Source organism: Odocoileus virginianus, chromosome 15 (genome assembly GCF_023699985.2).
Source record: "Odocoileus virginianus isolate 20LAN1187 ecotype Illinois chromosome 15, Ovbor_1.2, whole genome shotgun sequence".
Classification (NCBI taxonomy): domain Eukaryota; kingdom Metazoa; phylum Chordata; class Mammalia; order Artiodactyla; family Cervidae; genus Odocoileus; species Odocoileus virginianus.
In genome coordinates, this window is record NC_069688.1 from 58,854,099 (window position 1) to 58,868,802 (window position 14,704).

The following is a 14,704-nucleotide window of genomic DNA, read 5'->3' on the forward strand; positions in this document are numbered from 1 at the left end:
CAGCATCAGGGTCTTTTCAAATGAGTCCATGCTTTCCATCAGGTAGCCAAAGTATTGGAGCTTCAGCTTCAGCATCAGTCCTTTCAATGAATATTCAGGACTGATTTCCTTTGTATCTCCTTGAAGTCCAAGGGACTCTCAAGGGTCCAATACTACAGTTTAAAAGCATCAGTTTGTCGGTGCTCAGCTTTCTTTATAGTTCAACTCTCACATCCATACATGACTACTGGAAAAACCATCTAGATGGACCTTTGTTGGCAAAGTAATGTCTCTGCTTTTTAATATGCTGTCTAGGTTGGTCATAGCTTTTCTTCCAAGGAGCAAGCGTCTTTAAATTTCATGGCTGCAGTCACCATCTGCACTGATTTTGGAGCCCCTCAAAATAAAGATATTACATTATCTTTAACTATATTCCCCACATGGTATATGTCATCCTTGTAACTCATTTATTTTGTAATTGTAAATTTGTACATCTTAATCTCTTTCACAGACTTCCCTTGTAGCTCATCTGGTAAAAAATCTGCCTGCCATACAGGAGACTCCAATTCAATTCCTGAGTCAGGAAGATCCCCTGGAGAAGGGGTAGGCTACCAACTCCAGTATTCCAGAATACTATTCTCCAGTACTCTAGAGAACCCCATGGACAGAGGAGCCTGGTGGGCTACAGTCCATGGGGTTGCCAAGGATCGGACATGACTGAGGACTAAGCACATACAGCATAATCTCTCTCGCATATTTCACTCATTCTCCTACCTCATTGCTTCTGACAATTACTGGTTGCTCTCTCCATAACAGCCATTCTGACAGGTATGAGGTGCTATCCCACTGTGATTTTGATTTGCATTTTCCTGAAGATTAGTAAAGTTGAGCATCTTTTCATATACCTGTTGGCCATGTATGTCTTCCCTGGAGGGGTGTGGTGGTGGAATACACACACACACACACACACACACACACACACACACACACACACACACATATATAAAACCTAAACTACAGGGCTTCTTTGAAATTCCTTCTCCCTTGGTTCAATAATTAAAACATATTTTTAAAAATTTTATCTTCCCTAGGCTACAGTCCTTGGGTAGCCAAGAGTCGGACATGGCTGGGCAACTAACACACACACACAGTCACAATGTATATATTAAATTTTTTCTTCCAGTTACTCTAGTTTTCCTCAGTGGGATGATTGAATTAGATGAGTTAAAGGTCAATCTACTCACTGCTACTTACAGGCATGCACGCATGCTTGCGTGTGTGCTCAGTTGATCAGTCGTGTCTGACTCTTTGCAACCCAGGGGACTGTAGCCTGCTAGGCTCCTCTGTCCATGGAATTTTCCAGGCAAGAATACCGGAGTGGGTTGCCATTTACTACTTCGGGAGATCTTCCCGACCCAGGAATCAAACCCTCATCTCTTGCATCTCCTGCATTGGCAGATAGATTCTTTACCACTGCACCACCTGGGAAGCCCATAGTATATAATATTTCCAGGAAACTGAATTTCTAATACTTACCATACCTAATTTAGAAATTTGTGATATATCATTAAAAAACTAGTTATCTGCCTCTCTGCCCATAGGAGTTTGCAAACTAGTTTAATTATGGAACTTACATATTTACATCACATGACATGGTTTTGGAACAAGATGTTAAATGTTATGGAGAAATAGAGGAAAATAAGGGATTTGGGGAATATGGCCACTGCTTTCACACTTGTTATTTGACTTCCATAACAATCCTGGAATATAGGAGAGCGTTCACAGATATACCCTACTGCCCAGAGACTATAAGCGGCTTGGCTAAGGTCACAGATTTAGGGGCTAATTATGAGTTGGCAGAAATGATCACTCAAGCCTATTACTGTCCTCAACATTTCATTGTCTCCTCTGAGTTTGAGGATAATTACTGAAACATGCTAAATGTTTTTCGTATAAAATGCTCTTTCTTCCATTGAAAACATGACCTTGTAACTATAGTACAGGAGATAGAAAATTGTTATAATGTAACTAGTAAATATTGAGCTTGAGGCATAATCACATGAAAGATTAGTATAATTTGGGGAAAGGAGTTAGAAAAAGAAAGACATGGCTTCAAATCCTGGCTTTCACTTACATTAGCTATATAGCCTTGGAAAAAATTATTTAAGCTCTCCAAAAGTACATTTCTTCATGTCTAGAATAATACCATCCACCTTAACAGGTGGATATATGAAACAGAAGAATTATATTAGATAAGACATAAAAATCTTTCATGTATAACAAAGATTTGGTCTGACCTTTATCCCTGGTTCCTAGGAAAGTGGAAGTGAAAGTGACTCAGTTGTGTCTGACTCTTTGCAGCTCCATGGTCTGTAGCCTGCCAGGCTCCTCTGTCCATGGAATTCTCCAGGACAGAATACTGGAGTGGGTAGCCTTTCCCTTCTCCAGGAGATCTTCCCAACTCAGGGATCAAACTCAGGTCTCCCACGTTTCAGGCAGATTCTTTACTGTCTGAGCCACCTTCCCTGTTGGTTCAAATAGTTCCTGGGTGGTAGCTTCTAAATCCTTGTAGTGTCTCTAGTGATAGGGGAATCTTTGTTGTTCTTGGTGGGCTCTGATAGTTGATGCTTATGTTGGACCACTAGATATTTTAAGCTAATGAGAAGACCCAGGATAGAGGCTGGTAGAAAGACCTAGAACCATATAAGTTTAGCCTGACCTCTAAGGAGGAGAGGGGGACTAAAGATTGAGTTCAACCTCATGACCAGTGATTCAGTCAATACTGTTGATGCAATGAAACCCCAATAAAAACTGAACTTGGGGCTCAGGTGAGCTTCTCTGTGCTTAATGAATGGTATTGTATAGTGCTTTAGGTGCATTGTCACACATTGATACAGTTGGAGGGGGATGTGTCCTGACTCCAAGGAGAGAGAACAATGAAAGCTTTATATTTATGCCTCCCAGAGCTCACTGACTTTGTTTCTCCCCTTCGCTGGTTCTGATTTTACTTCAAAAAACCTGTAGCTAAGCTTTTCTGAATTCTGAGGTTTTCTAACAAATTATTAAACCTGAGGGGGTAGTGGAAATCCCTGGATTTGGCCATATGGTCTGACTTCTGAGGATCTCTGTAGCTATCTGAAGACCTCTAAAGTTCTGCTGGTGTCTTAAGCAAGGATAGCCTTGTTTAGGACTGTCCTCTGAACCTGTGAAGTTTGGCCAAACTCTGGGTAGTTGATAACAGAAATCATCATAATCACCTAGAATAGTGTTCAACAAATAATAGATGTTAACAGTTCTCATCATGAGTTATCATCATTGGTAATCAAAAATATAATTTCTTACATTCTTAATATTATAAGAATACATGTTCTGTCACAGCCACATGTGGATTATTTAAGTTTAGTCATGTATATGACTTAGGGAATAATTAATGAATTTGTTGAAACTAATTTTTGTACAATCAAAATGTACAATCACGGAGTATTTTTACTCCTCTTAGGTGATTTAATAGATTAAAGTTCAAAGCTGTTCTTCTATTATGTCATATTGTATTGTAACAAAAGCAATTCTTCCTGGAGTACTTTCTTAAAATCTACATTTTAAAAACCTCTTTAAATGTTTAAGTCTTCAACATTCACTGAAACCCTTCTCTGTGTTAAGGATAGTGCTTAGACAGAGATGCAAAGTCAAATAAGATAAGATCTCTTATCAAATGGAAGACATTGCATATTGATTCAAACTGCACTGTAATAAGTGTTTTAGCATAGTTACAAAGTAAGATCCCATGGGAGTCCAGTTACAAGTGAAATTCTTTATAAATTGTTGTTGAGAATTTCTTCTCTTTATTGTTGTGCAATGCAAATATTCAATTAAATCACAGTTTCTCAACCTGTGATTCTTTTTTGTTATCTCCTAGAACATTTCCCCCTCCTGTTTATTTTATGCTTCTTTGAAAAATCTTTGTGGAAATATCCTATTACTCCAAATTATATTTTAGAAGTATTATTTCACTCCAAATCAGTGTTAGGGGAAAGGGATATAAAAATCATGCAATAGATAATAGTTGTCACTCCATGACCTGAGTCTGAAATAGTTTCTCTTATTGATGAAGAGAAATTTAGACATATATAACTTTGCTATTTTATTTCAGGACATCTGTCTTTGTTTACAACAGACTAGATTAAGATGAAATGGAATATGTAAAACTTAAGAGGAAGTGTGATCAAAAGATGAAGTGTTTATTGTATAGCCGTATTCTTGCAAGTGGAAACAGGAAATCAACAAAAAAAAAATCTCTTTTGTTGGATGTCTGGAAAATATACCTGGCAGGGCTGATCAATTTTGTGAAAATACTGGCAATTTTGTGACTTAAGAACTCAAGACACAGGAGCTAGTGTCGTCCAGTCAACATCATGGTTACACATTTCCAATAAGCAAGTTTAGGGACAAATGACAGAGGGCCTTGACTTCCAGGTTATATACTTCTAATTTTCATAGGCATTACTCTTTTGATGAAGGCAGGTGGAATGACTGAGCAAACAATCTGCTTTTTTGATTGAGTCTGAGTGAGAAAACATAAATCAAGTGTACTCTCTTAGGTATTATCAATTAGGTTGGTGAAACCTGAGGGAGGCTCTCTAGTGATGCTTCCAGTTTGCAGAAGGAAGTCCTCTTGGTGGTCCAAAAGTACTGAGGGTTAATGAAACGATCCCTCATGTGGCTACCAGCTGGACACATCACCCTGAACAAATCACTTGGTCTCTTTCTACTCTAACTAATGATAACAGTAATACTTATGGAGCACTTATTTTGATTCAGGCTTTGGGTTATGTTCTTTACTTGATTGAACTTAATCTGTGCAACAACTCTGTAAAGTTTCTTTCTCTACTTTTTTTCCAAATGGAAAAAGAGAGTCTTAAAGAAATAAAATGTGACTTTTTTAGCACAGATTCTAAGACATAGAATGAGAGTCTAAATTTCCTCAACTCCCGAGTCTGTGCTCCCAAAGATGTTGTTCTGTGACTTCATCTGCATAATCTACTTCACTCTGCTTTTGTCAAGTTCAGCGATATATGATCAACTTGGTGTCCCAAATGCAAGTCACCCATCCTAGCACAAAGGTCTGAAGATTATCCAGTTTAGCCCTCAAAGTTCTGGCAAGAGGCTTTCTCACTACCATTCTCCTACTTGTCCTAGAGGCCCCTCTTTCGGTTTATGAAGGCTTTGGGATTTGGATATATTCTTGGAGCCATGGAAAGACATCATTTCTGATGGCCATATAAAGCCGTCATCCAAATAACACCTTTTGTGTGGTCATTGGCTGGGTCTATTTACCTGCTTTGTTTCAAGCCAAGGCCATTCTTCCTCAGAATCCCCGGCTCCGACTGACTTGCTCTTTCTCTCAGACTCCCTCACTATGTCCTCTATTTATCACATGAACACACCTTCCCACCAAAACTCTCTATTTTCATTGCTTTCATTTGCTTTGTTGGTCCCTTAAACTCAGAGTTAGAATTAATATCAAGCAAAAATGTTTTATTTCTTTCAAGTAAAAAAAAATTCTGTAACTTCAAATACTCTTGGGAAATGTGGAGAAATATATGCACTCTATCTCTCTAATGCACACAGAAAAGAAAGATGAGCAAAACAGTTGTATCTATAATAAAGCAGGTTGAATGCTCATACCCTGTCACATATGTGAATGCTTTGGAAACTGAAAAGTGATCCAGAAATGTAAAGAAATGTAAAAACATTGAATTGCCTCCAAGACTTGGTAAATGCTATTGGAATACTACTTTTGATTTAGTGATATTTTCGAAATTTCTTCATTTAAGTGAATCACAGGAGTTGGTAGGCAAGAATGGGCACACACATCTAGTGATTAATTAGAAGAATCCATAATAATAATGTATACTTTTTCAGGTGAGTATATTGATTAATAAACATACAGCATATGATAGTACCAAAAATTTATATGTATTTAAACTTTATTAACTTGTTTAGAAACCAACTTATTAGTTGTTGTTATTTAGTCACTAAGTTGTGTCCAACTCTTTGCGACCCCATGGACTGTAGCCCAGCAGGCTCCTATGTCCACGGGATTTTCCAGGAAAAAATACTGCATTTCTTTCTCCAGGGGATCTTCCTGACCCAGGGATTGAACCCACGTCTCCTGCATTGGCAGGTGAATTCTTTACCACAGAGCAATCAGGAAAGTCCAAATTACTAGTACATTGGCCCTAATTACATTAGACTATTACATTGCAGTTTTGGAGTGATAAAGAAATGCTGTCTTTAAAGGAAACAAAGTTGAACTGAAAATATATTGAAAACAAAGTATCCATTTTTGCCACAGATGTTAAAAATGGAATAATTAAATATAAAGTGAAACAATACTCGTGAGTCATGATTCATCTCCCTCACTTGATAAGAAACTGATATGTCTCTATGGTAACAGTAAAACTGCTATTACGGAATGATCACTTCTGTGTGTATGTGTGTTTTCATAAGCATGCAATTTAAGAAGCATATTGTTAGGAATAAGAAAGAAGCTTAAATGAGTTGCCTGTAGGATCAAATGAGGTAAAGGAAAACAATGAAACAAAGGAAATATCTAAGAAAAGAGATGAAGAAATAAATGGGAAGTGATCAAGATATTATATATTTAAACACAAAGAAAAGAGAAATTCATGAAGGAAAAGGGTTTCGTTCTCCATAATGACAAATGGGGTTTGTCTTTCAAGTCTGTGAGGTCAAACGAGGAGGAACAAGAATGCTGGCCGAATCACTCAAGGCCACACAGCTAGTGCCAGAGATTAGGTTTGTCTCATGATGCTGTTGTCCTGCTCAAATGGTTCAGCAGTAAAGAATCTGCCTGATAATGTAAGAGACACAGGAGACTGGGTTCAGTCCCTGGGTTGGGAAGATCCCATGGAGGAAGAAAGGGCAACCACTCAGTAATCTTGCCTGGGAAATCCCATGGACAGAGGAGACTGGTGGGCTACAGTCCTAGGGGTCACAAAGAGCTGGGCGTGACTGAGTGAATAAACATCACAATGTTGTTGTTCAGTCAGTGAGTTGTGCCCCATTCTTTGCAACTGCATGGACGGCAGCACCCTAGTCCTGTCCTCCCCTACCCTTCACTGTCTCTTTGAGTTTCCTCAAACTCACGTCCACTGAGTTGGTGATGCTATACAACCATCTCATCCTCTGCCACCCTATTCTCTGTCTGCCCTTAATCTTTCCCAGCATCAGAATCTTTCTCAATGAGTCAGCTCTTCGCAACAGGTGGCCAAAGTATTGGGGCCTCGGCTTTAACATCAGTTCTTCCGATGAATATGCAGGACTGATTTCGTTTAGGATGGACTGGTTTGATCTTGCAGTCCAAAGGACTCTCAAGAGTCTTCTCTAGCACCACACTTTGAAAGCATCAATTCTTTGGCCCTCTGCCTTCTTTTTGGTTCAGCTCTCACATTGGTACATGACTACTGGAAAAATCATAGCTTTGACTTTGTTGGCAAAACGATGTCCCTGCTTTTTAATATGCTATCTAGGTTTGTCATAGTTTTTCTTTCAAGAAGCAAATACATTTTAATTTCATGACTGCAGTTACTGCCTGCAGTGATTTTAGAGCCCAAGAAAATAGAATATCCAACTGCTTCTACCTTTGCCCCTCTATTTGCCATGAAGTGATGGGACCGGATGCCACTAGCATAGCTTTTTGAATGTTCAGTTTCAAGCCATCCTTTTCATTGTCCTCTTTCAACCTCTTCAAGAGGCTCTTGAGTTCCTCTTCACTTTCTGCCATTAGAATATTATCATCTGCATATCTGAGGTTGTTGATATTTTCCTGGCAGTTTTGATTCCAGCTTGTGATTCATCCAGCCCGGCATGTCACATGAGGTACTCTGCATAGAAGTTTAAAATGCAGGGTAACAATATACAGCCTTGTCCTACTCCTTTCCCAATTTTGAACCAATCCATTGTTCCATGTCTGGTTCTAACTGTTGCTTTTTGACCTTCATACAGATTTCTCAGGAGACAGGTAAGGTGGTCTGGTATTTCCATCTTGAAGAACTTTCCAGTTTGTTGTGATCCACACAGTCAAATGTTTTAGCATAGTCAATGAAGCAGTAGTAGATATTTTTCTGGAATTCCCTTGCTTTTCTCTACGATCCAACAAATGTTAGAAATTGATCTCTACTTCTTCTTTTTGTAAACTCAGCTTGTACATCTGGAAGTTCTCAGTTCATGTACTGGTGAGCCCTAGCTTGAAGGATTTTGAGTATAACCTTACTAGCATGTGAAATAAATACAATTGTTTGAATACTCTTTGGCATTGCCCTTCTTTAAGACTGAAATGGAAACTGAGCTTTTCCAGTCCTGTGGCCACTGCTGAGTTTTCCAAATGTGCTGACATATTGAGTGCAGCACTTCACAGCATCATCTTTTAGGATTTTAAATAGCTCAGCTGGAATTCCATCACTTCCAATAGCTTTATTCACAGTGATGTTTCCTAAGGCCCACTTGCCTTCACATTCCAGGATGTCTGACTCTAGGTGAGTGATCACACCATCATGATTTTCCCAGTTATTAAGACCTTTTTTTTTGCATATTTCTTCCATGTGTTCTTACCACCTTTTCTTAATCTCTTCTGCTTCTGTTAGGTCCAAATTTCTGTCCTTTATTGTGCCCATCTTTCCATGAAATGTTCCCTTGGTATCTCTACTTTTCTTGAAGAGATATCTTGTCATTCCATTCTATTGTTTCCCTCTATTTCTTTGCATTGTTCATTTAAGACCTAATCTCTCCTTGCTACTTGCTGGAACTCTGCATTCATTTGGGTATATCTTTCTTTTTCTCCCTTGCTTTTTACTTCTCTGCTTTCCTTAGTTATTGGCAAAACCTCTTCAGACAACCACTTTACCTTCTCACATGTTTTTTTCTTTGGGATGGTTTTGGTCACTGCCTCCTATACTATGTTATGAACTTTTATCACAGTTCTTCATGCACTTTATCAGATCTAATCCCTTGAATCTACTCACCACCTCCACTGTATAATCATAAGGAATTTAGTTTAGTTCATACCTTCATAGCCTGGTGATTTCCCCTATTTTGTTCAATTTAAACCTAAGTTTTACATTAAGGAGCTCATGATCTGAGCCACAGTCAACCCCAGGTCTTGTTTTTGCTGACTGTATAGAGCTTCTCCATCTTTGGCTGAAATGAACACATCGATCTGAGTTTGGTATTTACCCTCTGGTGATGTCCATGAGTAGATTTGTCTCTCGGCTTGTTGGGAAAGAGGGCTTGTTTGGTCACTGTATTCTCTTGATAAAACTCTGTTAGGCTTTGCTCTGCTTCATTTTCTGCTCCAAGACCAAACTCACCTGTTACTCTGGGTACTAGAGTGGTTTGCCAGTCCCTCCTCCAGTGGGCCATGTTTTGTCAGAACACTTCATCATGACCTGTCCATTTTGGGTGGCTCTACGTGGCGTGGCTCATAACTTTATTGAGTTATGCAAGCCCCTTCGCCACAACAAGACTGTGATCCATGAAGGGGGGCATGATTTTAGAGAAGAATTTCATGGCCATAATATTGCTAGTTTGTTTCAGGAGTGAAGTAAAGGGGTGAAACAATTGGATTTGAAAGAGTTGGTTGGGCCACCTAGACTCTAGGTAGCAGGGTAGAGGAAATAAACATTTTTGTCATACTTTGCATCTCTGGGGTAGTTTTGGATAAATGGGGGTTTGGCAGCCTTTGGAACTGTAAGGCAATGTAGCAGCATTCTATATCTTGCATGAAAGAGTCCAAAACAGTTCATGCAGTGGGGACCCTAACAGCTGAGTAAGAGAAGCTTTCAGGGAAGAGAAAGAATGGACTCCCATTCCACATTCATCTCCCGGGCAACCTCTTCCGATCTGAAGAAATGCCCAGGTCCTTCCATTGGGAGAATCCTCCAGTAGAGAGAAAAGGAATTGAAGAGGAAGATGCCAATTCTCTGGGACTCCAGTCTCTGATGATCTTCTTGTTGTCACTAATGGTCCTGAAAGAATCAGCAAAAGGCTTTGTTGTAGAGATGCTGATTTCAACCTCAGTGCCTTTCTTTTCCCTTACATTGCTAGTAAAGGGCACGCCCACAGGCACTTTGGTGTCAAAAAACCGGAGTAGTTTTAGATAGATATTTCTACCTCTTTTGAAAAAAAGGAAAAAAATGCATAAGGATGGTTTCTTGAATGGTTTAATAGTCTTTTATTCGGAAAATTTTAAATGTATTAAATTATTCCTTCTGTATTACTTAAAAATAGAATACTGCTGGAAAGTTTATAATAAAGTACTATTCAGAAATGTGTCTTCACTTTAGCACCATCAAACTCCATTGCTCTTGGTGTCTCCAGTCTGGAGTCTTTCAGAATCAATTTCTCAGAGTTTAAATGTCTGGTTTCCTAAACAAGCTAGAAAGTGGTATTAACCTGGCTGTGTATGGTAAGGAGGGGCATGAATAGGAAGAAGGCATCTGATTACTCCATATGCAGACTTTTCAACTAATTCTCACATCACTGGGGCCAACCAATATGTCCAGTGTCTCAAGTTCCAAATCTTCTACGATCTACATGGAAAATCCCACTTTTCAGCTTGCCTCCCACTGTAAATTTTTATGTTTCAACTGTTTTTTACTTAGTAAGTCAGTTGCCACCTCACTATTTGCTTTCAACTTGTTAATATTTGTTGACATTTTTCAGTGACTCTCACCTCCATTCATTTTTCCTTTTTTCTTGGGATTTATAACCTTTAAAAAGATAGCATTGACATTCTAATAGGCATTATTTCCACTAGGAGCAGAGATAAACACATTTGACATGTCTGATTGGAAATCTTCACTAATGTTTTACACACTGTATTATGTAGGATTAGATGAGAAAATTTGTGACAAGTATTTAGAAAACATTTTGCTGATTTTTTTTTTTTTTGGTTTCCAAATTCCTCTGAATTGTGTAACAGACAGCACTCATCTTTCACTTTTCCATTGGTAGTCATTCTTTAGTCCTTGAACTCTGTGGCCAATCTTTTTCCTCAGTTAGGGAAATATCAGTAAGCCTAGACCAACATTTTTTCTTGAGCTCCAGAGCCACGTACAACTGACTGCCTTCAAGCCATCCCCACTTGGAATTCCCAGGGGCAACTCAAAGCTAAGATTTTCTAGTGTGGCTCACCTCCATCCAACCTAGACCCTAAACTCTTCCTCTTGCTTTATTTGCTACTTTGGCACACAGTACCAGTGTTCAATCAGTTTTCAAAACAGATAATTGGCCCTCAGCCGTATCGTCTCTCGTCTCTCCCCTGATCCCAGCATGCAACTAAACCCCAGCTCTACTCACTGTTACTCAATTCTTTGTGCTCTTTGCCTTTTCCAACTTCCTCTGTTTCTTAGTTAGATTCCAGAAATAACTGTCTCATAGCTAATCTGTTTGTCTTTAGGTCTTATTCATTCCAGTTGATCTTCTGCATTAGTCAGAATTATCTTTCTAAAGCATAAGTTTGATTTTTTAAATTTTCTTACTTGAAACTTTTTAATAGCTCTCCACTATACTAAAATTAAGTTCAAATTTCATATTATAATCTGGGTCCCCTTTATCAAGTGTGCAGTCTCAATTCTCATCAGTTTTTATCATCCAGCTCTACTCTCCAGTACTTTAAAAAAAAAAAAAAAATTTAGTTGTCTGAATATACCATGCTTGTTTTCACTGTTGGTTTTTTAACATGTATTTTTCTTCTCTTCCTAAAACATCGTCTTTCCTTCCCCTTTCCAGCATAATCCAGATAGCAGTTGTTGAGTTAAATCTTACTTATCTTTAAAACTACATTTAGAGGTGATATCTTTGGGGAAAATTTATCTGACATGGCCTCATACAAGAGTAGTTATTTTCCCCATGTATTTCGTTAGCCCTCTGTTTATTAATTTTTACTATTTATCATCTTATATTTTCTATCTCCCATTAGACTAGCTCTTTGAATGCTGGGACTGTATCTGGTATATTATTTTATCTCAGATACCATAATTTTTAGCATTGTAAAATCTTTATAATGCTTATAAGGGTTTATTAGATGAATTAGTGAATAAGTATCTGGTTCAGTAGCATCCTCTTTGTTATTGGTCTTGTTCTGATCACATACTCTGATCCTGCTATGTTTTTCCTTCCTTTCTTCTTTTTTCCCCTCTCTTCCTCCTTTCTTCCTCTCCTTTCTCCCTCCTTCCACTCTTTCCTTCCTTCTTTTTCTTCTTTATTTCATATTCAAACTATCATTTTCTAGTTTTGACTATTTGCTTCTCAGTCTTGATACTTATTCTTTGTTTCTGGGTCCTTATCAAACCTCAGGACCATGCTTTGTCTGCTTGCTGACATTTTGGTTATGAATTAATTATTCAGGGACATTTACTAAACATTTTAAGTATAGTGCATTCTTGACCATAAAGTGCTGAACAAGATTGGCTTAGTCTCCACATTCATAGAGCAAAGATGCTTCTTGGAGGAAATTGGCGGTAGATAACTTGCCTGTATAGGCGAGGCAGTTGAGGCAGTCTTTCCAGTAGTCATGCATGGATGTGAAAGCTGGGCCATAAAGAAGGGAGAACACCAAAGAACTGATGCTTTTGAACTGTGGTGTTGGAGAAACTCTTGAGAGTCCCTTGGACAGCAAGGAGATCCAACCAGTCCATCCCAAAGGAGATCAGTCCTGAATATTCATTGGAAGGACTGATGCTGAAGCTGAAGCTCCAATACTTTGGCCACCTGATGGGAAGGACTGACTCATTTGAAAAGACCCTGATGCAGAAGAAGAGGAGGGTAACAGGATGAGATGGCTGGAAGGCATCACCGGTTCAATGTGCATAAATGTGGGCACATGGGACAGTGGGGGGCAGAGAGGCTGTCATGCTGCAGTCCATGGGGTCGCAAAGAGTCGGACATGACTTGGTGACTGAACAACAACAGCTTGTTCTTTAGTTTCACAGATCCACAGATGGAGAGAAATTATGTCCCAGGAACTATACTTGACAAATTAGTCCCAGGACTGTCATCTTCACCTGGACCTGATTTAGAGATGGAAATTTTGGCTTTGAACTGATATTATGTTAGGATACCATAACAGGATGCTATAAGAAGAATCTTGGGAGGGGATTGAATGTATTTTGCTTGTGAGAGGGGTGTATCAATAAATCATTAGAGGTCAAAGGGCAGGTTGTGGGGAACAGACTTTAAGACAACCCCAGTTATTTCCAACCCGTGATGTTCTTACCCTTATATAATCCCCTCCACTTGAGTGTGAGTGGTACCTGTGACTTGCTTCTGTACAATGGAATATGGCAAAGTTGATGGGAGGGCATTGTCATGATTATGTTATATAAAGCTCTATTTTGTTAGCACACTTATTCTAAAGACTTTTCTCTCTTGCAGGCTTTAAAGAATTAAGGGAGACATGTGGGAAGAAGCGGTCTCCAGCTGACAGAAAGAAACTGAGATCTTCATTCTCACAGTTACAAGGAACTGGCTTCTGCCAACAGCCTAAGTGAGCCTAAGTAAAGTCTTCCTCAGCCAAGTGTCCAGATGTGACAAAAATACTTGCAGACATCCTTAAGATCAGGCCTGCAGTGGATGGAGCTTAGGCTGTCTGAACTCCTGACTCACAGAAACTGTGAGATAACAAATGTGTGCTGTGTTAAGCTGCTAAGTTTGATCCATAGCAGTAGAAAACTAATATATGAAAAAGGAACATGGACAAATAGATAAACAGGTTTTTTAAAAAAATTACAGTACAAGGGGGATGAGATGTTTGGAGAGCATCATCTTCTCAGTGGAATTGGGTTTGAGCAAAATCCAGAAGATATTCAAGGACAGGGAAGCCTGGAGTTTTGTAGTCCTTGGGGTTGCCAAGAGTCGGACACAAATGAGTGACTGAACAACAGCAACAAAACTGACCACAAACCCACAGTTGCTAAAGCCAGACCTCTCTCAACCGCAGGAGCAGTTGTTCTTTCAGATGTTTCATGGGCGCTCAACTTAGGAAGCTGTACGTTTAGGAGGCGTCACTTCACCGTCTGTGCACACCTGAAGAATGATCTCATCTCTTCTTTAAATCACTCAACCCCTAGGGTTTCGTCCCACCTCTGCATGTATTTCTCCTACCAAAATCCGTTTCAGAGGTTCCCAAGCATGAGGCAGTTGGGCGGAAAGGAGAGGAGGTAGCGGCTGAGAATGCTAGCTGCCTTGGTAGAAGAGTGCGGGGTAGCGGTTAGAACTAGACAGCCCGTCGGGCGGTGGTTGGGGTGAGTGGGTCGCCCTTTTTGGGCAGAGTGGGGCGGCAGAGGTGATGGCGGGGGTGGGTGAGCCAGCTCTGGGGGAAGCCCTCCCTAGTGCTCGTGGAGGCGGGGATGGAGCGCGAGAAGAGATGTTGCCATGGTGACCCCGCCCGTTCTGCATCTCTCGGAAGGGCTCTTGGCCTCGGCGACTGTCCAGACTTCCTCCGCCAGCATTCCTGGGTCCTCCCTCCGGTTCCCTCACAGCCAACAGCGGTGCCCTCCCTGGGTCTAGCCTCCAAACCCTAAGTTCCTGCCCCAAGCCCCCTGTACGCCCCGGCTCGTCGTAGGGGTGGGGCGCACAGGTTTGTTGCAGGGAACTCCTGAGTAGGTCTCCCTCCATCCTTTCTGCCATCGCCCGGGGCTGGGCT

The 14,704-nt window shown here is 40.0% G+C and overlaps 1 long non-coding RNA gene across 1 annotated transcript; it reads left to right on the forward strand.

The window, feature by feature from the left end:
- Window positions 1–702: 702 nt before the first annotated feature.
- LOC139038408 (uncharacterized) lies at window positions 703–13,921 on the forward strand. The gene is made up of 2 exons (XR_011491371.1): window positions 703–807; window positions 13,435–13,921. It is a non-coding gene; the product is annotated as an uncharacterized lncRNA (long non-coding RNA).
- The last annotated feature ends 783 nt before the right edge of the window (window positions 13,922–14,704 follow it).